The sequence below is a fragment of the Condylostylus longicornis genome, unplaced genomic scaffold (genome assembly GCF_029603195.1).
Source record: "Condylostylus longicornis isolate FDR11 unplaced genomic scaffold, ASM2960319v2 ptg000010l, whole genome shotgun sequence".
Taxonomy (NCBI): Eukaryota; Metazoa; Arthropoda; class Insecta; order Diptera; family Dolichopodidae; genus Condylostylus; species Condylostylus longicornis.
The window spans coordinates 22831810-22859308 of record NW_026577979.1 but is presented as its reverse complement, the minus strand read 5'-3'; the positions used below and the strand labels follow the sequence as shown (position 1 = coordinate 22859308).

The window sequence follows — 27499 nt, the reverse complement described above, 5'->3', positions numbered from 1 at the left end:
AAACCGATAAGACCACATTTAAAAATTTGTTTTGTCGCTGATGTTTTAGTAAAAGTTGGGCAAAATAATAATATTTTTGCGCCAACAGCGCAATCGTACATGTTAATAAAAAATATTCTCATACATCATTTATGATAGTTTAATTTTGAACTTAATAACTTATGTATAAAAAATCCATTAATATATTCAACTTTAATATGTGCTATGTAACATTTGTGGCATACCATGTAAAATTATGAATCTTTTATTTACTTTACTGAAGTTGGAGCAGATTAAATTATGAAACAAAATTTTTTTTTACCGTAAGAAATTAAAAAAAAAATTATTAGAATATTGAAATAATCAATTTAACTTGTGAATTTTTATTGAGTGTAAAGCGTTTGACTAAAATAGTAAAAAAAATTATAATCAATGGATTATTAAAATACTCTGAAATTTGTCTTTACTCATATAGACTTCGCAGACATCTCATAAAAATAGCTGTAAACATCAAGAAAATTAACATATATTCTTTATTTATTCTGTAGCCTATGATCTTGAAAGTAGTTGAACTGCACTTACATATATTGTTTTAATATTAAATTAAAGTAAGTTTTCATTTAAAGGCGTCATGTAAAACTATTACATATATTTTTTAATATTTTTTTTCCTTCTTCGCTCTTAATATTAAGGTTGTTTTATTAATGTTTTATTGTTTATTTTTCCTAGTTTTTTTTAATATCGAATATTATGAATATATAAAAATTACTTGTATACTAATCTTTTTAATTTTATAAGTATTGTATATCAAGTTATAATATTGAATATAATTTTTATAGTGACCTAACCGGGTTTTGAATTCGAGATACTGCGCTTAAAGGTCCGGTGACATAAGCACTGCACCTACTTTATTTTGTTTTTTTAATGTCTATATAATTTTTTAATATTGATCGAACGAATTTTAATTCAAAAATAATTTATAGTTATAAAAAATACAAATTTAACTGGAAAATTTTAACTATAACTTTTATTAAATTGGAGTACTCCTTATTCTACTTAGAAAATAAATGTGACAGATAAATTTAAAATTACTAACGGTTTAAAAATAGCTGCTGGAAGAGTTTGTGGAAAATATAAATGTTTATTAACTATCATGACATACAAAATGACAAATCCAAAACATGTCGATATCAGTTCACAGAGTCGGAAATTTTCTTCAATACATAATTCAATAAATGAAGTTATCAAATAATTTCATTAAATTGACAAACAATGTGTCAATAAAAGTGATAAGTTTAGGAAATCCTTTATGTATGTATATTCATTTATGTACGTTCCGTTGATTGAGTTCTATTTCGTTGGCGTAGTTTTGTATATTTAAATTTTAAATCTCAGACATTTACCAAAACCAATTCAATTGCAGAGCTGTTTTAATGTTGTTAAACTGTTTTAAACAATCCCCTAAAAACATACATTAGAAACGCCATGAAAAAAATTTTGCAATGCAAACAAATTGGTTAGTGCCAAATATAATAATTTGTTAAATATAATATATTAAAACGATATTTTTGATTTTGTTCAGTTGCAAGAAGAGTCAAAATATTCTTCGATTTTACTTCAAATTTCATTTTAATTATCATCATTTACGATAATTAAAACGAGAAAAAATAGAGTTAACCGAGTCAACTCTGTGATACCCGTACGAATTTTCTATCATATGTAGGAATAAATATGTCATAGCTTACAATGACTTTTAGTTGCCATATTACCATATTAATTATACAAAATTTTAGTACTGTGTTTTTAATATTTTCCAAGATATGCCCAAACTACTATTGAACTTGTATAGTAGGTACCAGAAAAAGCCAAGCAATTTCAACGACTTTTATGAACCATATTAACCCTACTAATGTATTTGATTGTGTGATATTTAAATATCATAGCTTTTAAAGTTCCTGAAATATAGTCAAATAAATTTTGAAGTTGTATGGCAGCTACCCGAACCAATACCCCGATCATATCCAATTTTTTAAAAATTTGGTGAATTTAGCCCAATTAGTTTTTGAGTTATCGTGGGACGAACGGGTGGACATAAGGACGGGCGGACAGAGAGACGGACAGACAAAGCTAAATCGACTCAGAATTCGAAGCTGATCAAAAACATACACTTGAGTCTATATCTCAGACCATTATTTCTTAGCGTTACAAGGTACTTGTAACGCTGTACTAAATTTGCTTTAGGTAAGGCAAAATTTAGTACACCCTTCGAACATATGCTTTCGTACAGGTATAATTATGTATATACATAAAATATAATACAACTCTATAAAAGTCTAATAATATAAGAGAAAAATTGTATTCATATGCTGGTGTAAGAGTTTGAAAATAAGAAATTTTTACGAGATTGAATATTTTACCAGATCAATCTAATTGTAATTTCACTCTTATAATTTATAATTTCGGCGTTTTTTGAATGAAACTCATTTAAATCGAAATTTTCACTTTAAAACTTTATGCGAGTGTACAAGTACATTTAAAAATTCATAAATTAAACGTATTTTGTTTTTTTATCAAAAAGGTAAAACAATTTTAATAAAATATTTTCTAAAAACAAAAAAAGGAAAGTGCCAAATTCAAACAATAAATCTTGAGAAAACTTTTAACTAAGTGTCCCATGTGTCTATAACATTATAGCATTTTTCTTAATGGATTTTGCCTTCGCAGAAATCACAGTTTACAATAAATTTTCTGAAAGAAAAATAAAACAATATTTTGATTAAAATTGTAGAAGTAAAAATTGAAAACAACAAGAGAGAAAATTTACAAAAACAATTTTTAAATTCATTTTTTAAAACATCGAAACTGCTACAAACAATCATTTTTTATTCTCGTGAGAAAAGAGAAACAAAAACCAAAAAATTACAAAGGCAGAAAAGGATTTGTTATTTGTTCTCAAACGACCATAAATACAATATTTAAGGTTATCCTTGATAAGCTTTCAGCGATTATTGATTGAATTATGATGATATGAAAATTACAAATATAAATAGAATTTGCTGATAAATTTGGTCATTTGAAAGTATTTTAAAAATGAACGTCTTCAGTTTAACTTTTAGCCAGACTATAAGGTCGAAAATTTATTTATATAGTAAAATTCCTTTTAAATTTTCCTTGAAAAAAAGATATTTTCTATCTGTCGATTTACTCAGAAGGTTATGAGAAACATAATTTCTAAATTCACATATAATATGTATATAAACTTTATTGAACTATGAAGTCTAAATGTGGCAAAGAAGTTTTATCAATGTTCTTTTGTTTATTATTCTTAAAAATGATGGTCATATCAACCTAGAAAAGTTTCACTTTATGCCACCTGAATTCGCTGAAAAGTTTATCAGTAACTTTCGGTAGCAAACTAATTTTGTTAGTTAGTTCCTTAGATATGTCAAAAAATGTAAAATGGAACCCTACTCTAGTTTTAGAGTCCCGATATTCCCAAAAAATTTACAAGTTCATTGTTTAAACACCATATGAATTCATATATTAAATTTCAAGAAAATCGGATAATTATTTCTCGCTATATACGCAAAAATGTATATTCGGCCCGTAGTAAACGTTCAGGTGCTGACACCTGATTTGCCCCAAAAGCTAGGTGACTTTTCGAACTAATTCCAAAGGCTTCACATATCTCAAAAACCGAACTTGTGATACACGCGTCGATACAAAGCTCGATAGATAGATAAACCGACTGACCAACATTTTGCTAAAAAGTGTGTTTCTCCCGAAAATTCGATATGTGAAATTCGGTGTGATCACATAACCCCTCTTTTTGTATGCAACGGGGTCAACAATTATTGTATTCAATGCAGTTGGCAAAAATATTTTCAATTGTAACCTTTTGTGAAACTTGTTATTTTATTCGAATTAAAATTTTAGTTTCAGAATTTTATAATTGGTTTAAATGTACTATTTTGTGTATAATCATACATTGAACAAATTTTTTCCTTTTAAATATAAATGTGTGGTAAGGGGCACATATGAGATTTGGAAAAATGTTAATATAAAAATAAGTTTACTATCTCTATTTCCTGTTTTACTTAACTCAGCATAATTGCCGAAATTAAAAGCTGAATTTACAAAAGAACTATGTACATTATTAATTAGATAAAGTAGACTATATATAATAGACTATATTTTAATTAAGAATGCATTAAATAAATAAATTATACGTATAAAATATGACAACTGGAAGTGTTAATGGAATAACAGCCAAATTTTCAAACTTTTTTTTACTAAAAAAATTGTTTACATTACTAGTTTTACCGTAGTTTCTCAGACTGTATTAAAATGCTGACAGATATTTTCTAAGTTTGAGTTTGAGCTTGCAGATTCTCAGTGATTTCACTTTAGTACTATTTATAAGGCAACACAGGTACAAATTGAATATACTTCACGTATCTCTATTATATTATAGGCAAGTGTAACAAGAGCAACATATACGGGTTACCAATATGTATATGTAAGCAAAGAAAATGAAGAATTAAAATTTGAAGAAAGGTGTTTACTTTTTTTGTTTTAAACAGAAATTTTCAAGAAATATATTATTAGAAGTACAATAATGAGCAAAATAACTTTCTATTATTATGTATTTGTTAGTTTGAAACTGCCCCCTAAGTTAAAGATGCGGAAAATTAAACAAGTAAAACGTTTCAGTCGGTCTCAATCAAATGAATTATACTTTGTACTTGACAATCTGTATTATTTTTGCAGCTATTTAATATCAGCTTTTGCGGTTATGCGGCAACTACACGAACCAGAGCAATGCAACCAAATTTACAGAATATATACATATGTACTTTTATGTAAAATGATCACACGTTTAAAATTTCATGTTAATATTTTTATTATAATCCTTGAAATATTTAAAATAATGTGTTTGAGTTGTATCCCACCTACCCGAACTTGTTGTTCTAATTGGTACAAGTACAATGTTACCCTTTTGTTTATATTTTATTTGTTTTTACCGTATCAGACGGACATACAGAATTTTACGACGAGTAACAATATATCAACATGTTCATACCCCAGGCGACTCTTTCCAGTGGTTTCAAATTCTAAATAATTCTAAAGTAATTAAAAGATTTTAAGTGAAATCTACAACATCTTTTTAAACGTCTATATTAAGAATATTTACCTGATTCCTAACTAACAATTCAAAATTAATCTAAACGTCTAATTAAAAGAAAAGTTTTAGTTCAAAGTAAATGCAACATACATATGTACATTTTGCCGGGAATTTAAAGTTTAAAATGAAGACGTTTGTGACCATAAATTAGTTCTTCTTGAATACTTAACTGGTCGCAACGTTATATTTTCTATGTTAAAGTTGTTTTTAATTTATGTATCTTTAGCTATTTTTATGTATTATCACAATCTGAGATGAAATCCCAGACATTTTGAATAAAAAACAATTATTCTATGCACTACGTCGCGTGTGTATAAAAATAGTATGATACAACTTTACAATAAAACTTTCATTTGCGTGTTAAACTTAATGGCCTGAAATTTAAATTTTTGAAAGAACAAAAAGCATTTTCTTATTTGATACATTTTTAATTGAAAATTTAAATATGAAGTCTCAAATCAAAACTGGTAAGGTTAAAAATTTAGATTTAAAGCAGTTTTAAAAAATTAGTTCAATTATTTTCTTATTTACTTGTTAAATATGAACAAGTAAATAAGAAAATAATTTTGGTTAGACTTTTGGATTTTTGGACTTTAAGACTTTGGGTTTAAGCGAAAAATCTTAAAGCCAAACTTTGCATTTTACTGCATACAAAACAGCAAATTGTAAATTTTGATCAACTAAATCATTCTTAACAAATTATGGCTTGTTCTTTAAAGTATAGTAAGCTGAAATGACTTCTCTTTTCTTAACCATATAGAAAAAATGTTTATGGATGTAAAGAAGAGAACGGCGATTTTATTAGTGCTTATGTTGCAACACTGTTGTGCTATAAATTGAACTGATTAATTAAAATCAATATTATTTGAAAAAAAACACCTTTTTTCATCTTGAAGCATAATATACGATTTAGAAAGGCACAACATGAGAACTGGAACGCCAGATTCTTAGAATCTTTTATTATTATATTTTTTGGGTTACAAATCTGAACTAAACTGAAACAATTTTCCGTACCGAGAATTGTTTCTCACGACGCGAAAAAATTTTGTCGAAAATCGGGGCAATACGCGAAACGTCTGGCAGCTCTAATTTAATTTTATAGGCCCAATCATTTCTAAGTTATTCTTATACGATTCTGCCTCCTGTTAATTTCTTTTTACGTTCGTCTTCTATTACAAAGCAAAATTCCTTTTGAAGTTTTTAATTTGCAAAATAAAATAGATAAAGGAAGAGAAAAGACAGATTTTTAGCCAAAAAAACGTAAAACTTTTCAGTGAATTCAGTTTTCCAATACACTCTGGAGGAACTCTCAATACTATTTTTGTCATTATTGTCATCATTATTATTATTATTTTGATTATTATTATGATTGTTTTTTCCCTACTATTTTTTTTTTTACAAAATAGGTCAATAATATTCAGGACAATTTATCTTTTACTCAAAGTAAAAAAAAAATGATTATTATCGCTCTCTTTTTCACTGTTTTTTTTATTTTTTGTTTCTGTGTTTTTTATTTATTTTTTTTATTTTAATTTATGCTTAACAATTTTAGGCTCGCACAGTATAATGAGATTGTGGTTGATGAAATTTCTTTTAGCGGAAAAAATTAATGGCTTAAGATATTGAATGAAATGTGTGCGGAAAAATTCGGTTCAAAAGGAAATCGTTTTCGGCGTAATTTTGCTTTATTTTATATTTTTATTTTTCATTACATTATTATTTTTTTAAAATCATTTAATAGGGTTTGAATTAATACAGAAACTCATTTCATATTCCTTGTTTGTGGAAATTTAAAATGAACAGCGGAGACGAAAATGAATGTATTTTCTTCTTTTACTTACATATATTTTTATTTAAATTGATTTTTTCTTTTTTAATTCAAATTTCCTCCAAGGGACAAACCGAAAAGGACTTTTTTTGTATTAATTTATGTATATGAAACGAATACATTAATTTGAGCATGTGACATATAAAAGTTGTAGTATACGAAAAAATATATAATTTTATTTTAAAATTTATAAGAGTACTAAATTTAAAATTTACATTGATGGTCACAATATTCTCACCACCCTTATTTTACAATATTAATACTGTTTTATGTCCCTCAAGCAAAAGTAAATTTAATTTTATTCATAACTTCAAGTCAAAAAAAATTTTTTGAACTCTGTTATTATTTTAACATTAAATTCGAATAACATCGCAGGTTTATATGTAATATAATATTAAATTTAAATTAAAGTAGTTTTCATACATATTTATTTGTGCAATGCTTATGCCATGATGTAATTTAGTTAATTCCAGGCAAATATAATATCTATTTATTGCTGAAAAATTTCGCCCTCTGTTTATTAATAAAATATTGCATTTTAAGAAAAAACCTTTTCATTTTTACCACACAGTTACAAAATCTGGACCCGATCTTTTAATAATTCGAACAATTTCTAAGAACATATAAGAGCAAGAAACAAGAAATTAATTACGTATGTATATCAAATACAAAAGTTTGTAAATAGTATACAGTTCTATATTTTTTTATTATTTGCATGAAAAATCTTTCGTTAAATCTTTTTCTAATTTTTTAAATCTAATATTTTTGTTGAATTTGGATATGTCAGGCAATTAATTTGTTTATACACATAGAAGTAATGAAAATTAAAACTGAACTAAAAGTAAAGTAAAACAATATTAATAACTTTTCAATATACGTAATTATTATATTTACGAAAGAGAAACTATTCTCATAATTACCCGAAAAATCAAAAAATAAGAGTTATTTTTATTACAAATATTAAAAATAATTTAAAACAATATTCCAACGGCAATAAAACATGTTTGTTCTACAAAGGTTTTAAGAAATATGGCATCCATACAAAATACACGAAATAATACTTTAATAAAGGGAAAAACAAAAGGACAAACATTGATTAATTTCCGGTAATTTATATTCATATTTCGCACTTTTAATATTACTATTACGAATTTTTAAGCAAAGACATTAGAAGAACCCTTATATATCTTTATTTAAAGATGTACCTCATTCTAGTCTAAAGCACTAAAACTATAAAAGGAAAGAAACCATCCCCTTCCGCTGCAATGGTTCATATTTCTTCAATAAATTTAAAATTATGTACCTAATATACAAAAGTGGCCTGGAACAGGTGTTAAAATTTTTGCGTCCTAATTGCTGAAAAATCAGAACACAAAAACGTTTTCAGAAATCAAGACACAAACATCGGGCTCCTGACGAGTGGGTTGTTCAGATTGACTTGGCCCTTCGAAAGATACACTAATGCTCCTTAAGACTAATCAAAAATCTAGTTAAAAAATTAAGCCTAGTTAAAAATCGCCTAAAGTACCTAAAACTCACTTTCGCCAGCTTCAAAACCTGTTAGAAGAAGTGAGACACAAGAAAGGCCTATCCTGCCTCCTGTGCCTGGATGACCAGCGTCAACCAGCGTTGGACATTAATAAATGAGTTGGGTCATCCCTTTCTCCTCCTCTTCGTCCCATCAGCCAGCAAAGAGATCATTTGTGGACAACCTATCTTCTTGGCATTTTCGTCATTCAAACAGTTTCCTCGAATTTTTTAATAATTTTTTCTTGTATTTTTTTTCTGAACAGTAGTTTACTCTTATTAACTCGAAAAATGATAGGACTATGCACATTTGTATTAATACAACGTTCTAGACTTCCATAATTAAATAAATATTAAAAATATAGTAAATAAAATAAAATTATTTATATGTTGATTGATTAAAATCATATATTCGGCAAAAAATTATCACTGAAAAGTGAGAAGTTATCATAAAAACAAAAAAAATTTTTTATGATCTTTTTCCAATAAGGTTGCCAAAAGAACATTAAACTGGCGGGGTTACAAAAGTGATATTGGAAGAGGCGCATGCGGTAAAATATTCCATAGTCCAGCAAAGTGTTCCGGGATCGATTTACACACAGTGGACGTTATTAAAAATAACAAGCTGGTTAAATTTATATGTGAAAAATGCATAACGCACATACATCAGATTGGTGGTGTTTTACAAACCATTTGAGGGAGGGTAAACAAAACAAAAAACTACCTTGAGCAATAAAAAGTTCAGTTTGAAAAATTTTAAAATATAAATGAATTCGAGCTAAAAAGATTATTAGAATCAAAGTTAGAGATTAAATGTGATGAAAGCTGCCACGAAAAGTGTAATCAAAATATGATTGAAATATAAGCTTAAAAAACACAAAGTGATAGAATCTGCAGTGAACTTAAAAATATATCTACACTTGGTGAAGTAAAGAGGTATATGCAGGAGGATAGAAAAGTCAGTAATATGAATAAATTAAATAAAAATAAAGGCACCTATTCCCACATCGTTAAAAAAATCTTCTGTAATTAAGCCAAAAAATAAGCAAAAGTCACATTTGACAAAGATAGCTCTCAAAAAAAAAAAATGGATCCAATAAACTTCAATCTAGATGGTATGTCAGAAAATAGAGATGGTGCGATTAAGTAAGTAAGTTAAAAGCAGAGAATTTTAACATTGGAGGGGAAAAGAACTTACAAGAAAATTATGAAGTAATAATCCTGAAATAAAAAAAAACCGAAAATATTAGTTGTGGGTTTATCCGAGAATTTATGAGAGCACTGGAATATTTGCGTAGAAAGTAGAGAGTCTTATAATAAGTCAAGAGGAGGTAAAAGTTATAAGTGGATATAAAAAAAACCGAAAGTTTAATAAATAAACTTAATCACAGAAACTTGTTTTCAAAGTTATAAAAATATTATGAGCGCAGGAAAAATAAAACTGAATGCGATGTACGAGTATGTAGAGTTTATGAGAGTGTCTTGTTTGAAATGTAGTGAGAATCATTTGATCAGTCAATGTAAAGTGAAGAAATATAAATGTAGAAATAGTACACACGCCTTTGAAAAATAAAAATTAGGTTTGGATACTAAACATAGTGTTTTTGATAAAAACTGTCTTTTGCTGATTCGAAAAATCGAAATCGAAGAGAGAAAATTATTTCGATAGCAGCCAAATAGTATAAAAGCGGAAGACTTGAAAGGTATTTATTTAAACATTCAGGCTTTTATGACAAATTTTTCTGTTTTAGAAGAGTAAGAGCAAGGCGAACAGTTTGATTTCTTTGTGCTCAGTGAAACGCACATAACAAACCAAATTAAGCCATGCGAATATAAGTTGAATGGACACAAAAGTTTTTCCTGCTTCTCAAATTCGAGACACCCTGGTGAAGTGCAGCCATTTTCTTTAAGCCAAAAATTGTGGATTATAAATATAAAGCTAGTAACTAAGGAGGTCAAATATAATATTATAGCCGTATATAGACCGGCTGAAATCAGTTATATATAATTTTTATTAGAATTTAGAAATTACTTAGAAAACAAAACAAATTTTTCTGAAAACAAAATTAATATTTGGGATTTGAATATTGATTATGGCAAAAATAGCAGCATTAAGAGACAATTGCATAGACTTAGATAATTCGTTATTTTGAAAAGACTTTATTTACAGTGTAATTTGTTGAACTTTTATGTTTTTGTTCTTTTTCTTATGTAATTTGTTCATCGAAAAAATTTTTTTAATGCAATTATGCTTTTTAAATGTATAAAAAATTTATATTTAGAAAAAAAATGCTAAATCAATATATGCAATGCATTTTATTAAAAACTAAAAGAAGAATTTATCAAATTTTTCATTTTGAAAAGACTTTCTTTACATTTTGTACCTAGAAAATAAACTCTCATGTAAAACATTTTATACCTCAATTTTATTAAAAACGAGAAAAACACTGACAATGTCAATTCTGTGACACCTGTAGCAATTTGTTATAATATGGGCAAACAAATAGGCCATAGTTGACTATAGAACAGACTATGATTTTAGATTTCCGTATTACTTTATTAATTTATGCTAAATTTTAATACCCTGTTTTTAATATTTTCTAAGATTTCAACGACTTTTATTAAACACATTGATCCTTCTAATACATTTGCTTGTGCGAAATTCCAATACCACAGCTTTTATAGTTATTATAAATAAACTTTAATACAAATTTATGGCAGGTACTCGAACCAGTACCTCGATCATAACCAATTTTAATAAGATTTTGGCATTTAAGATAATAAATCGTTTCTGAAAATATGGTAAACTTAGAATAAGTAGTTTTTGATTAACCGTTGAGACGGACAGAAAAAGCTAAGTCGATTCAGAATTCGACGCTGATCAAAGGCATATACTTGAATCTGTATCTCACACCATTAATTCAGAGCATTACAAACGGTAAGGCAGCGGTAGTAACGGTAAGGAACATACTTTCGTACGTGTATAAAAATAATAATTAAATATTTTAAATTATTATCTAAAGGAGGAGCAACATTAATAAAATTTCAATTTCAATTTCAATTTTAGCATGTTATTATAATAATTGCAATCGCTTTATTGAATAAGAAAAATATCAAATATTTATATTTTCAATTTTTCTCTCTTAAAAACAAAAAATATAAAAGAAAGAATTTGAAAAAAAGGGATTCGTTTATGAAATTTTATTTCAATATTTTTGCAAATAATAGACGAAACAAAAACCAATAATAAAACAAACCTCCATCATAAATCTAAAATATCACATACATTAGGTTGTACATATATATACGACAAAAAATGCTCTTAAAAAATAAAATTGAATATATTATTACTTTAGCATTTCATTTATAGAAAAAAGAAGGCTCAACAAAAACAACAATAAAGTAAATATTAAGGTCGTAAAATACACAAGTATTGTGAAAATTCAGAGGAAAAAATATAAAAGACATTTTTTATGAAATTGATTCTAACACATTTCAGGAAAATCCTGCCACTTTTTGTACTTTTTTTTTTAATTTGGAAAATCATATCTGAAGGTAAAATTTTAACTAACGAAATTTAACGAATTTCGCAACAACAAATCGAGCACTTGTTGTACAGCTTTAATTATTTTGTCGAAAAATCATAATATTTTCAAAATTGAAAAATTCATTTTGAAATGTGTTGGGTTCATAGGTACCAAAAAAAAATCGTCATGTTCCTGTGCACCGCACTTACAGTAAATATATTGTGTCATAGGAATAAACCCTAGGTTATTTTGTAAAAAAAAAAAAGTTGATACGAAGAAAAAATTGCTAAGTAGCTTTAGGGTTAGTTCCCCTACCTCCGTCTTCGTCTTTATCGCTTGATATTTGGGTAGAGCCAAAAGTTTTGTTTGAAACTCTTGTTCTCTTTGTTGACTTCGCCTTTATCGCTTAACATTGGAAACTTTTGTTAATAAACTCTGTTGAAAAATTTAACACCTTCACATTGTTTCAAAAAAGAAATGATGATATTAAAAAGTGATTCAGAAATTAAGAAAAATATTCCTCATCAACTTTTGTTAACTTGGTGAACATCAAAATCAATATCAATTTCAAGAAATAATTATAATAAGATACTTTTGTATTTCCGATCATTTAAGAACTTAATTGATAAATTTACTTCAGTGTTCGAAAACTCAACTTTCATTTCACTAAGAATCAAGTTTCTATTTCGTATCTCATCTGAATATCTAAGAAAATAGTCAATTAAATCGTTTTAATTTAATATTAGAGTACTGCTTGACAACGAAATCTACTAACAAACTTTTCTGTAAAATTGCACTCCACAAGAATCAAGTTTCTATTTCGTATCTCATCTGAATATCTAAGAAAATAGTCAATTAAATCGTTTTAATTTAATATTAGAGTACTGCTTGCTTGACAACGAAATCTACTAACAAACTTTTCTGTAAAATTGCACTCCACAAATTGGGAGCATTTTAGGGACAATATTTAAATTTTTGCAAATATATTAGCTAATTATCTAACAACAATCGTATAAAAAATATCCTCATGAATCAGATATGACCACTTCAGATATTATTTAATTAACTTATGGTCCTTCTTTTAATTCATAATATCAGACTGAAAAAAAATCTGGTTTTTATTTCCCATTAAGTAAAAGAATGCATTTTTATAGTTTTTGGTTTGGTTCCATTTATTTCCGGATTCGAAAATAAAAATGGTTAATAAGATTTTTTCAATATTTTTTTTTTATAAAAATAATCTAATTTTACTTATCTTATAAAAAAATTTTACATAAGCTGCCAGTTCAATTTTAATAATTTTCTTCAATAGACAAAATACTAAATCTGCTCAAAATTTTTTTTGTGGAACTATATATAAATGTGAGCGTAATAAATTATATAAGTATGTATATATATATGTATTAAATTCTCTATCAATATTTTCGTTATTGTGTCATTATTCAAAGCGAAATCTTACATTCAGTATCTGTAACGGTAGAAATAAACGATAGAAACGATGGGAAAAGAAACCGAATAAATATAAAATTTATTTTTATCACCATCAAAATCCTGTTTGATTCTTATGAACGGTTTTCGTTTTATTTCTTATTTTTTCAAGGATTTTATTTATGTATCCTCTCTCTAAACATTTTAAAACTATAAAATATTGAGTTGATATAAAATTTAACTGTTTTTTATTTTAATAGAAGTAGATTAATGCATGCATCACATCTCCACAGTCATACATATGTTAAAGTTAAAAGTTTTAGTTTAAAGGTTAGAGTTGACTTTTATTAAAAGTTACAATTACCAGATACAAAACAGGAGTGCGCTGTGAATTCATAACAATGCAATAATAAATACTTCTAAATACAACTAGGAAATATAGTTTTTCGGCGAACTGTGCGTATAACAAAAGTCTCAATTATGGCCTCAAAAAAAATTTATTTAATATTTTTTTTTGATTTTGAGAAATAAATCTAAATTTTATAGGACAATTTGATTACATCTGCCATTTGAATTCAATTAAAAAAGTGTCGTTCTGTCACACAAAATACCAACATCGTGTTTTCACGTTATTCCTTTTTTCACAAACCGATATAGTTATAACCATTTACTCCATTGAGCTTAGAGATTAAAAGAAAAAAGTATTATCTAATCGTGTCTGCTGCTATAGTTTTTCTAACAGAATACGCAAAAATTTGACCTTATTAAAATGGAGAAAATTTTTTCCCGTACTTATTGAATTTAGTGGAGCAAGTCTTAAGAGCAATATTTCTTAAAATATTTTATAGTACCAATATTTTATTGGAACGATTCCTCTTTGTTTTTTGTTTCACATTTTCATTATTGAATATTATTTACTCATATGACAATCTTACAATTTTTATATGCATATGTAAGACTATGAAGCGGACCCTTACCGCGTTTCTGATTCAATCATTCTATAGAATAAAGGAAATATTAAATATCGTACTCCAACAATGATTGTGAATATCAATGAATGTTTGTTAAATAGAAATATTTTATACAAATAAATTGGTAAATGTAATATATTACAAAATTCCAAAAAATGCTATAATTTTTAGTTTTTTTGCTTAAATAGGGAGATTTTATATTATGTTTTTAGAAGTTAAAACGAAAAAGAAGTTAGTATGCGAAAAAAAAATAAAGCACTTTAATGGCATTCGTTATTATGATGTAGTGTAGCAAAGTAACTACTAACATATTATTTAGCCTTTTCTCATCGTTTTTTATGGTTCTCATCGATTATCCATGGGATATACTTCATAAACCATGTAATGCATATATTAAGATATAAGAAAATTTGAACAAAAATGTGTTTTAAAGTTTTAAAATGCCATAGAGGACTATATTTTAAAAGGTACAGAGAAAACAAATAATTGCCTATCTTTGGTAGCCATTTTTAAGCACTTTTCCAGTAAAAAATTTGAAAAAAGTGCTTTTTATTCTGACTCCGTGGACATGTTTACAAAACCTCTACATTTTCGAAGGCAGAAAACTGAAATAGATTTTTAATGGAAACTTATTTCCGTATAAGAAAATTTTTACCTCAAGTTATCGTCACACGAAATTTGTAAAATTGAAATTTTTGGCACCTTATATTATCAGAAACTTAAAGCTTTTCCATATTTCTATAAAAGCAGAGAGCCAACGGTAAATCACGCAAGTAACCCTCAAATTATGTTTACCCCTCTTAATTTTTTTTTCAGTTTATTTCCTAACGTACTTCTTTGTATTGAGATAAGTAATATGTTGCACCCCATAAGATATTACCTTAGTACTTATACTTTAATTATTTTTATAAACACTTCATATTTGTATAAAATGTCGCACTTTTGCTATATGTATGAAAATTAAAAAAACTTTGTGTCTAATTTATATATATGTATGTATTTTCAAATAAATAAATAAAGTACATTCATTTTAAAGACTTGAGCAAGAATAAAACAAAATTTGTCAAAAAATTTGTTTGAATATAAAACTAAGCCAGAATATGATGGGTTTTAAGGGATACAAAATTTAAAGAGTAAAAGATAGCTAAACCAAAATAAAAAATTTCGAATTTTCATGATATTAAGAAATAAATTCGTAATTACTTTAACTTAAGAAAAGTAATTTATAGGTCTGCCAACATAATTTATGTACATATATTATGTAGATGCTATAATAAAACTAATTTTACATCAATGAATTAAAAATAATTTCAATTAAAACACGAAAGTTCAATAATCCTTTCACATTTGGCATTGTCCACATGAATTTCTGTCTTATTACTTCTTCATATGATATTTATCCATTAATTTAGAAAATTGAGCATTTAGATAAAATTTAGATGAAATAAGATAAAAATATTAAAAAATTCAAAACCTAGTTTCTAATTTAATTTAAATTTCTAATTTACATACTTACCGCGTTTCTGATTCAATCATTCTATAGAATAAAGGAAACATTAAATATCTGACCATTGGTGCAGTGGTTATGGCAACCAGAGATCCTTTAACCGAAGGATCTCTGGTACCCCGGTCAGGTCACTATAAAAAATCATATTCAATATTATATAACTTAATATGCAATATTAATAAATGTTATACAAGTAATTTTCAAATATTCATAATATTCGATTTTAAAGACTAAGAAAAATAAACAGTAAAATATTAATAAACTGAAATATTTAATATAAATAAAAACTACGGTAGGCTAGTCACCTACCTAGCTAACTCTCTGTGACTATAGAAACTAGGGCATGATAGATATCATGCACTAGCCCTATACTCCTTATAGGAGTGAAGAAGGAAAAAAAAAAAATATCGTACTCCAACAGTGATTGTGAATGAAACTATAATATACATGCATATACATATGTACGCTTGTTTATAAGCTATACTCGTATATTGTTTTCTTTTTTTATTAAGTTGTATAATATGTATTAAGAATATTGTAATTATACTTTTGTACCCACAAGATATATACGTGAAGGGTATATAATATCAACTATGGTACGGATTTCGTAACCACTTAAACGAGTGATCTATGGTACTCCATCCGTCCGACCGCACGACAATTTAAAGACGAAAAATGCTATTGACACCAAACTTTTGAAAATTGTTTCTTTTGTGCCAAGGACGGATTCTATTGTACAATAATTCTACTAATTTGTACAATAGCAATAAAAATTGTAATTAGGGTCGGGTAGCTGCTACATAACTCAAAAAGTTTTTTTTTTTAATATTTCAAAAACTAATAGAGATATTAGTTTAATTGAATGGCTGCACTGGTTTGGAATGTTGCAGTCGTGTGTCCCATTACAAGTCAGACATATCCGTAAAGTTTCAATATGTGTGTTATATTTATATGAATATTCTAGGTATTTTAATTTGGATAAATCCTTTAACATGTTAATATTTTATATATTACATATAATCAATTTGATCTGACGATCAACGTAATATCGATTTTCGGTGAATATTCCGGTAATTTGATTTCAAATCAAAAATTTTATTCCTTACACATGTTTTTTTTTATTCTCTATCTATTATATTATAGATTCCATTCTCTATTATATCTAGTACTTATATATATAAACATAAATACAATATACATACATATAGGTATATACGTTCCTATTATATTCATTTTTTATAGAGAAAACATAAATAACTGATTACTAACAATGTACGTATATATTTAATATTAAACGTCCATACGCAAATATAAATAAATTTCACATATACATATATACATATAGCAAAGAAAAAATACAAAAACAAAACGAACAAAAGCAAAAAATAAAAAATAATAAAAATTGGCATAATAAAAAACCAAATTCTCAATGGATCCAATAGGCAGGGGAGGAATACCATAGAGTAAATAAAAGAGAAAGAGATAAAAGATATAACGAATAAAAGAAAATAAGACATTTCATGCATTTTTTATCGTTCTTTCTTATTCTAAATATTTAGACAAGTCATCAGAATTCAATGCATAAAACTCGTAAAAAACCTACTGAAACCGATATAAAAACAATGACTAAAAAAGATAAAAATAAAAAAAATCTGATGCGATCGGCACATAACCGACCGCATTGTGTATTGTTTAGTTGAAAGTGTTACAAATATTATAACAATGTCTGTTAAATACTTCTTTCCAATTTTTAGGACATTAGTAAGCTTATAGTTCACATACCTAGAAAAATGTAAATTTGGCTCATAGTAGAGTTTCGCTTTATGCTACCCGAATTCCCTGAAATGCTCGCCAGTTAGTTTCGGTAACTACCAGAACTCAGATAAATTTCAAGAAATTCCTTCAATTCCTTCCTTCCGTAGACATACTGAAAAAAGGAAAATCGGCCCGCAAATCAGTTCTCGAGCCCTGATCTTTCCAAAAAATTTATATGTTCATTGTTTTAATACGAGGAATTCATATATTAAATTTCACTGAAATCGGTTGATTATTTCTCTTTATATACACAAAAATGTATATTTGGCCCGTAGTAAACGTCTAGTTGCCGATGCCTGATTTCTTCCAAAACATAGGAATTTTCGCGGACGGTCGAGCTGAGCTGATATATAAAATTTCAAGTAAATCGATTGAATATTTTCTTCAAAATGTTCAAAAATGTAAAACAGGCCCGCTAAAAAGTGCAGTTTCTGAGGCCTGATATATCCCAAAAGTTGATCAATCCGTGCCATGGTGGAAATAAACTTACATATAAAATTTCATCAAAATCGATTCAGCAGAACTTGAGATACACGCGTGCACACACTTAATACATTTACACTTCCCTACTATGGAGAAGTACGTTCCCACCGAAAACTCGATATGATAAATTTGTTGCCATCACATAACCTACCTATTGTATACACAATACGGTCGGTAATAAAAGATTAAAGAATAATTTTAACGTAAATGAAAAAAGTATGTAGGTGTACGTGTAGGTATGTTCAGTCGCGAAAATTTTCCTGTGCATATTAAACAGAGCTTTAAAAACCCTGATTTTCACACAATTTTGTTGACCCACTATTAAAATAACATGTAAAATATGTACTGAGGTTTTATGTAAAAAAATATAGGGATCTGATGTCTCTACATTTTGTCAACATCTATCGAGTTCAACAACATATAGAGTGGACAATATTTAATCTCCTTTCTATTTCTCGAACTTGCTTACGAAAGTAAAAATGATTAATTGGAAGTTTTTTCACTTAAAATTGACATATATAATTCGCACTTCAGCGCAATTTTTAATACTGATATACATTTATAAAATGTCAAAATTAAATAATGCGTAATTACATACATGAAATAATTTCAGTGTAAATGGATTAAAAGACATCTAATTTTTGTAAATAAAATATTCGTTATATACATATGTATGTACATATGTACTTGCATGTTTATAAGCGTTGTAGTATATTGTAAGGTTTATATGTATATATGTACATGAAATATGTAGAAATAACGTGTAATCGAATGGTTTTCTTAATCTAATAACCTGCAAAATATTTTCTAAAACAAAAGTAAAGTTACGACAAAGGACGCTTATGTGATCCCTACTAAACAAAGACCTAAAAATATAATTCATTATTATTAATATATAATATAATTAAAATATAATTCATATATATTTATAAAAATTATATATTATTCATATATGTATGTATATTTATTAAAATATAATTCATTGTTTTTAATAACTGAACTTATCGATCAGTTATCTGATAAATATATCACAAGATTTATCAACATAAAAATTCTCTTCAGTTTTTTCAAAAATCATTGTAACAGTTTTTCCCTTAAAGTTTTCAAAGAAACACAAATTAATGAAAAGTTATTCTTGCTATAATACGCTACAGAATTTTTGGTATAATTTGAATGAAAAAACATAAAATCTAATATTAATCAAACTATTTTTTGTTTAAATTTTAAATAAAATAAAAATTTACTTAAAAGTAAATCAGCCCAACTAAATATAAAGGCTTTTTTATTGAAAAACCCAACGCAAATTACAAAACTTTCAAACTGTCTGAAACTTTCAAATAAATTTTAAACTTTGCATTAGTTTGATATTTCTGGCCTAAGTGTTGCGTATAAATAGATGCTTTATGCGTTATTTGGTTGACAACAGAATTGGTTCCATCTATATATGTAAATGTATCTGAATTTCCAAGCGTCCAGTTCCAAGTTTGCGTTGCTAGACAAAAAACCAAACGTCAGGCGCATAATCACTTGAGCAGATAAATGAACAAAATTCATAAAATTATTTGTAATCGTAATTTACTGTTGAAATATTTCAATTTAGTACAAATAGAAGTTCATTATTGACCCTTCAGTGAGCATAGAATTAGTTATATGATCACTACAAACAAAAATAAATTTTTCATGAAATGCTTGCACATGAGAATAAGATGTGACGTCCAAAATAATATTAGAAATTTGATTCGAAATTAAAGTGATATGGGTATTTATGTAGTCAGCCTTTTAAATACAGTATACTTAATTCTGAAATAATTTTTAATTAGTTCTAGCATATTTTTCTTTGAAATCTCTAGCAACACTGCCAGACCTGTGTTTCCATTCTTCTTCAAAAATGACCTTTGGAGACGTAAACATGTATTAGCATTCCTGTTAATAAAATCCAGAGAAATTTATTAAGGAACCCATTATGTTCACATATATAATATGATACAGATAGACACACATTACAGATTGACATAATATGTATGTACATATGAAATGGGAAAATTTTTTTAAAGTGTAAAAAACTTCCGTTTTTAAATGTTTATGCAAGATTTACCAGAAATATGCATTAACAAAAAAGGGATATTAAAAGACGTGCCGGAATAAATTTACATTTACGATTTTACTTCTGTATATTGTGATAATTGTAGAAACTCATGTGATTGATCTGAAATCAAAAGAAGTAAAAACGTTTCAGTCGGTATAAACCGATTGAATAATACCCTGCACCTTTCGTTATTGTGTAGCAATTACTCGAACCTGTGAAGTCATTCTATAGAAACTTCACGGATATGTCTGACCTATAATTGGACATCCGACTGCCAAGTTTCATGAATCTGACTTTATAATTTTTCCAAATATTTAAAATTAGCTTTTGGAGTTGTATGGCAAGTACCTGAATCTGTCAAACAATTCCATCAAAACTTCACAAATATATCTGATCTACAATCGGACACACAACTGCCAAGTATCATGAATCTGACTTTATTATTTTTCCAAATATTTAAAATATGCTTTTGGAGTTCACAAAAACTTCACAAATATATATGATCTATAATCGGACACACAACTGCCAAGTTTCATGGATCTGACTTTATTATTTTTCCAAATATTAAGAATAAGCTTTAAGACTTGTATGGGAGCTACTCGAACCTGTCAAGCAATCCCATTAAAACTTTAGAAATATGTCTGACATATAATTGGACACACAACTGCCAAGTTTCATCAATCTGACTTTATTATTTTTCCAAATATTTAAAATTAGCTTCTGGAGTTGTATGACAGGTACCCGAACCTGTCAAGCAATTCCTCTAAAACTTCACAAATATATCTGATCTATAATCGGACATCCAACTGCCAAGTTTCATGAATCTGACTTTATTATTTTTCCAAATATTTAAAATTAGCTTCTGGAGTTGTATGGCAGGTACCCGAACCTGTAAAGCAATTCCTCTAAAACTTCAGAAGTATATTTGACCTATAATTGGACACATGACTGCCAAGTTTCATGAATCTGACTTTATTATTTTGCCGAATATAAAAAATTTGCTGTTGGAGTTGTATGGCAGCCACCCGAACCGGTGCAGCTATCCCATTATAATTTTTAGAGCATGTGTAGAATATAATTGGACACATGTATACAAAGTTTTATATTTATAGCTTTATTAGTTTTTGAAATATTTAAAATAAACTCTTTGAGTTGTATGGCAGCTACCCGAACCCGTTGTCCGAATTAGTCCAATAACAATAGGGCTCGTCCTTGGCACAAAAGAAAAAACTTGTGAAAGTTTGGTGTCGATTGCATTATTCGTTTTCGAGTTATCGTGCGAACGGACGGACGGACGGACAGACGGACATGTCTAAATCGACGCAGAATTTTACGCTGAGCAAGAATATATATATATGTCCATACCGCAGATGACTCCTTCAAGTAGTTACAAACTCCATACCAAAGTTAATATACCCTTCACGAAGTGCAGGGTATAAAAATGACTCTTTAGCAATTTTATGTACACTGTAATTTTTCTGATTTTAAGATTTTTTTATTATTTTATGAAATTGATATAACGCATTTTTACGTTTGCCAAAAGTTCCACTGGTATATGAGTAGTATGTAGGCATATTCCTTTACGTACTATGTAGGTATACTAAGAATATTACTATAGATGAGAGAGATATACGAGTATAATAATATTAGTGCAAAAACTTTATGTTAATGAACAAACTTGTTGAACTTTATTGAGAAATGGTATAAATATGTCTGAACTTTGCTTTATTTTTTATGAATGTGAATAATAGGTACTTGATCTAATTAATTTGTTAACTAATAAAGCATTCTTTAAAGAAAAATAAACAATAACGCAATCATAATTAAATCAAATAATGGAAAAAATTTCTACAATTATTGAATAATGTTCAACCGGATTATACAATATGACACTTTGAAAGTTAACTTTAAGAGAGTGTCACTGTATATCTAGGAATGCCATTTAATTTTGTCTAGTTGAGTGAAAGTGTTACAGAATATTAAAAAAATGTCTGTTAAGTATTTCCTTCCAATTTTAAGGACATTTGTAAGCTTATAGTTAACATACCTAGAAAAATGTAAATTTGGCTCTTAGTACAGTTTTGCTTTGTGCTATCCGAATTCCCTGAAATGCCCACCAGTTAGTTTTGGTAATGCCCAGAACTCAAATATCAAATTTCATGAAATCCCATCAATTCGTTCCGTAGATATGGTGAAAAATGTAAAATCGACCCGCAAATCAGTTTTCGAGCCCTGATGTTTCCAAAAAATTTATATGTTCATTATTTTAATACGAGGAATTAATATATTAAATTTCAAGTAAATCGGTTGAATACTAAAATGTAAATCGGTTCAGCCGAACTTGAGATACACGCGTGCACACACAGACCGACAGACCGACAGGTTGCTAAAAATAGTTTATTTACACTTCCCTACTATGGAGAAGTACGTTCCCACCGAAAACTCGATATGCAAAATTTGTTGCCATCACATAACCTACCTATTGTTTACACAATACGGTCGGTAAAAATATGTTTAAAAATATGTTTAATAATTCGTAATATTTTCACTCAAAGTAGAAATAATTTTTATCTTCATATAACATAAACAAATTTCAAAATTTCTTATAATAAACCGCGGTAAAACTTTTTGATTTATATGGATAAAATAAAATTTAAGAGATAAAAGGACGTGACCGTCTATCTTGCTATTTTATTCGGCAAGTGAAAAGGAAGTGAGTAACTATTACATTATATTTATATAATGTAATTTTCGAGTATGCAAAATTTATTCATTTTTTTTTTTTGAAAGCGAGATGTTCAGTCAACAATTTGAGAAAAAAGGAAAAATCCAATTGAAAACGAGAAAAAATAGAATTGGCCGTATCAACTCTGTGATACCCGTACGAATTTATTATCCTACATGCGAGTAAGTCAAGTAATTTCGACGATCTTTTCACACATAACCACCCTAATAATACACTTAGTTTCACATTGTATTACAACTCCAATAATTTTTGAGATAATGCAAAGTAGCTTTTGGAGTTGTATGGCAGTTATTACAATTACTCATGTGATTTCAATAACTTTTAATGAATATAACTACCATTTACCATATTTTAGCTTTCAAAATTTCAGTACTGTAGGTTAAACTGTTTTTAAAATATAACCAAATAAGCTTTTATAGTTTCAGACAAAGCTTAACCAACTAAGAATTCGACGCTGATCAAAAACATATACTTGAGTCTACATACCAGACCGTTATTTCTTAGCATCACAAGCAGTAAGGCAAATTTAGTATACCCTTTGAACATACATTCGTACGGGTATAAATAGTTGTTTCACTATTAAAATCTCTCATTCAACAAATGATTTAGTTAGAGATAATCAAATGATTTTAATACATTTTGTTCCTTTTCAACATTCCAATGTTATTCCATATTACAAAGTTTCCAAAGAAATGAGTATTTTCACTATATACAAAACAAAATTGTTAAAAGATTGAGTAATTGAACAGTAAATTTTAATGACGCATAAAAGGAAAGTTTAACCTGAATTACAGTTTTTACAATATCCGCAGTTTCATTGCATTAATCACTGTTGTAAAACGCTTTTAATATAAAAGTATTGTATAATGTAGGAGTGAAATAAAATTGAAAGTATCAAAATTAATGAATGGCTTAGATTATTGTCAAATAAAAAAAATTATAAAATATTTGTACAAAGCTCTTAGAAAATCCGTTTCATATCGAAAAACGCGTTCGTTTTTGTTTTTTAAATGCCATAATTTAAATTTTTTATGTTTCTAGTTTCCAACAAACCTTCAGTATCATTAACTTCTTCTCCAGCAATCTTTTTGAAAACCCCATTATTTCTCATGTCACATTTAACGACTTCATATGACTCATTTAGAATATCAAATAACACAATCAAATTATTTGCTTTTTTCATAACAAGTATGCATTATGTTTTTATACCCTGCACTTCGTGAAGGGTATATTAACTTTGGTATGGAGTTTGTAACTACTTGAAGGAGTCATCTGCGGTATGGACATATATATATATTCTTGCTCAGCGTAAAATTCTGCGTCGATTTAGACATGTCCGTCCGTCCGTCCGTCCGTCCGTCCGTCCGATCGCACGATAACTCAAAAACGAATAATGCAATCGACACTAAATTTTCACAAGTTTTTTCTTTTGTGCCAAGGACGAACCCTATTGTTATTGGACTAATTCGGACAACGGGTTCGGGTAGCTGCCATACAACTCAAAGAGTTTATTTTAAATATTTCGAAAACTAATAAAGCTATAAATATAAAATTTTGTATACATGTGTCCAATTACATTTTACACATGCTCTAAAAATTATAATGGGATAGCTGCAACGGTTCGGGTGGCTGCCATACAACTCCAACAGCAAATTTTTTATATTCGGCAAAATAATAAAGTCAGATTCATGAAACTTGGCAGTCATGTGTCCAATTATAGGTCAAATATATTTCTGAAGTTTTAGAAGAATTGCTTGACAGGTTCGGGTACCTGCCATACAACTCCAGAAGCTAATTTTAAATATTTGAAAAAATAATAAAGCCAGATTCATGAAACTTGGCAGTTGTGTGTCCGATTGTAGATCAGATATATTTGTGAAGTTTTAGTGGAATTGCTTGACAGGTTCGGGTACTTGCCATGCAAGTCTAAAAGCTTATTTTAAATATTTGGAAAAATAATAAAGTCAGATTCATGAAACTTGGCAGTTGTGTGTCCGATTATAGATCAGATATATTTGTGAAGTTTTAGTGGAATTGCTTAACAGGTTCGGGTACTTGCCATAGAACTTCAACAGCAAATTTTTTATATTCGGCAAAATAATAAAGTCAGATTCATGAAACTTGGCAGTCATGTGTCCAATTATAGGCCAAATATATTTCTGAAGTTTTAGAAGAATTGCTCGACAGGTTCGGGTACCTGCCATACAACTCCAGAAGCTAATTTTAAATATTTGAAAAAATAATAAAGCCAGATTCATGAAACTTGGCAGTTGTGTGTCCGATTGTAGATCAGATATATGAAGTTTTGATGGAATTGCTTGACAGGTTCAGGTACCTGCCATACAACTCCAAAAGCTAATTTTGAATATTTGGAAAAATTATAAAGTCAGATTCATGAAACTTGGCAGTCGGATGTCCAATTATAGGTCAGACATATCCGTGAAGTTTCTATAGAATGTCTTCACGGGTTCGAGTAATTGCTACACAATAACGAAAGGTGCAGGGTATAATTCAATCGGTTTATACCGACTGAAACGTTTTTACTTGTTATAAATTATAATCGGTATATTTGAATAAATTGTACTATTCATAAGCTTTACTATAGAACAATGGACCTATTATACATATATTTATGGAAATTTATACAACTTTTTCATTAAGCGAATACCTGAAGAAATTGAAGTGCTAACCAGACCCTTGAAGAATTGAAAATAGCGGTAGTTCAAATTTCACTTCTAAGCCAACTAATGTCTTTGTAAACGAATCAGCATTATTTAGACTTGATTCTCTGTGCTTCGTATTATAATTTTACTTGAAGTTTATTCAATCAGAGTGCTAAGAAAACACTGCTCCATATAAAACCTACTATATATGTTTCTTCAGTATTTTTTGATTAGATTTTAATAAATTTTTTATTATATTTTTTCAAACTTCATCGTATAACCATGGCAACCACCTCTAGAAAAGTTTTTGCTTTTTCGATGTTTTTTGCGATTTGCAATTTTACAGCACTCCAAATATGGGGTACTCTCAAGCACTTGTTGTGATCCAATACTTAAATCCATAACTAAAGTTAATTAATCAATTGCAGCGTTCCATTGTTAAGAAAAGTCAGAAAAGGAAATCGAAATTAGTCTTGAATAGGGACATTAATTCTGTTTTATGGGAAAAAAGAGTTTTAAAAGTAATTTTTTGTTATAATAACCTTAAAAGGAATGCAGTAAATAATATTAACTACGAGAAATTGTAGAATTACAATTGCACTGGTAGTGTTTTGGGAAAACTTTCAAAAAAACTTAGAAAGTGATTTTTCCTAATATCTACAGCCTTATCGTGTATCTCGCTTTTTTACTCCCTTTTTATTTATTTTCAAATCAGAATTCTCAGTATTTTCTAATGGATGTTTCACTTTTCCAATAAGATTACTAATTTTTTTAATTGGATTGCATATAAGACCTTTTCTTAAAGAACAAAAATAAATGTATCTTTTTAAAGGTGTGAAACTAAACCAAGATGTACTAAACTGAATAAAGAATTTATATAGTAGCATTAACATAAAAGAAATTTTAAATAACGATTAACACCATGCCATTTGATCTAAGTAAATTTTAGTCGTAGAAAATCAAGTCTTTTTTAGTTGTGGAAAAAACAATTCACTTTGTTTATTTGTAAATTCTTGAATGGAGAGTCTATTAAGTATACCTTTTTTGGTCAAAATAAAAATTCTATTATAGAATTTAGAGGTGTACTCTTTTTATTTTTTTAATTAAACATTTTCTGAAATATTTTTTTAATAATAAACAATTTAAAAATATTCGTTTATTCTGTAAAACTTTTGAAAAATATAAAGCATTCTTGTTACATTATTAAATTTTTTTTAGAAAAGTATTCTTGAGTTGCATATACATACATAAATATTATCATGAATATCTGAAAATATAACACAAATTAATAAAAACATTTCAGATATAACAAGATTGCATAATTAATTTTATTAAATTAATTTCAGTATAGTGTGTATTTCTCAATTTGTACTAACAATTTTGCAAAATACTTGAATATACACATAAAGAAAAAATACAAACACTATACGAATTGGATAATAATTTCAACCTGTTTACAGGTTTTTACGACACTAATAAAATAAAAATTTATAAGGGTTAAGCTACACATCCCTTTTTTTCTTTTTTTCGTCTACTTTTCATTTCTTATTTGTTTGTATTTGAATATTATTACATGTCCTTTTCATTTATTATACACGCATTGTATAATCATTACCGTAGAGAAGGTCAAACTGAATAAAAATTTACAGATCATTTACCTTTGTTTTTTATTTTTATTATCATCTGATTGGTTTTTCGGGTAAACCTTTTTAATAAAATAATATTATTGCCCTTGTTTAAATTTTAGATACTTT

At 27.6% G+C, this 27499-nt stretch overlaps 1 protein-coding gene across 10 annotated transcripts in view; it reads left to right on the top strand.

Moving 5' to 3' along the window:
- Window positions 1-27499, top strand: part of LOC129619114 (disintegrin and metalloproteinase domain-containing protein 11) — a 417704-nt gene that overhangs the window by 127513 nt on the left and 262692 nt on the right. The gene's annotated exons all lie outside the window — the stretch shown is intronic.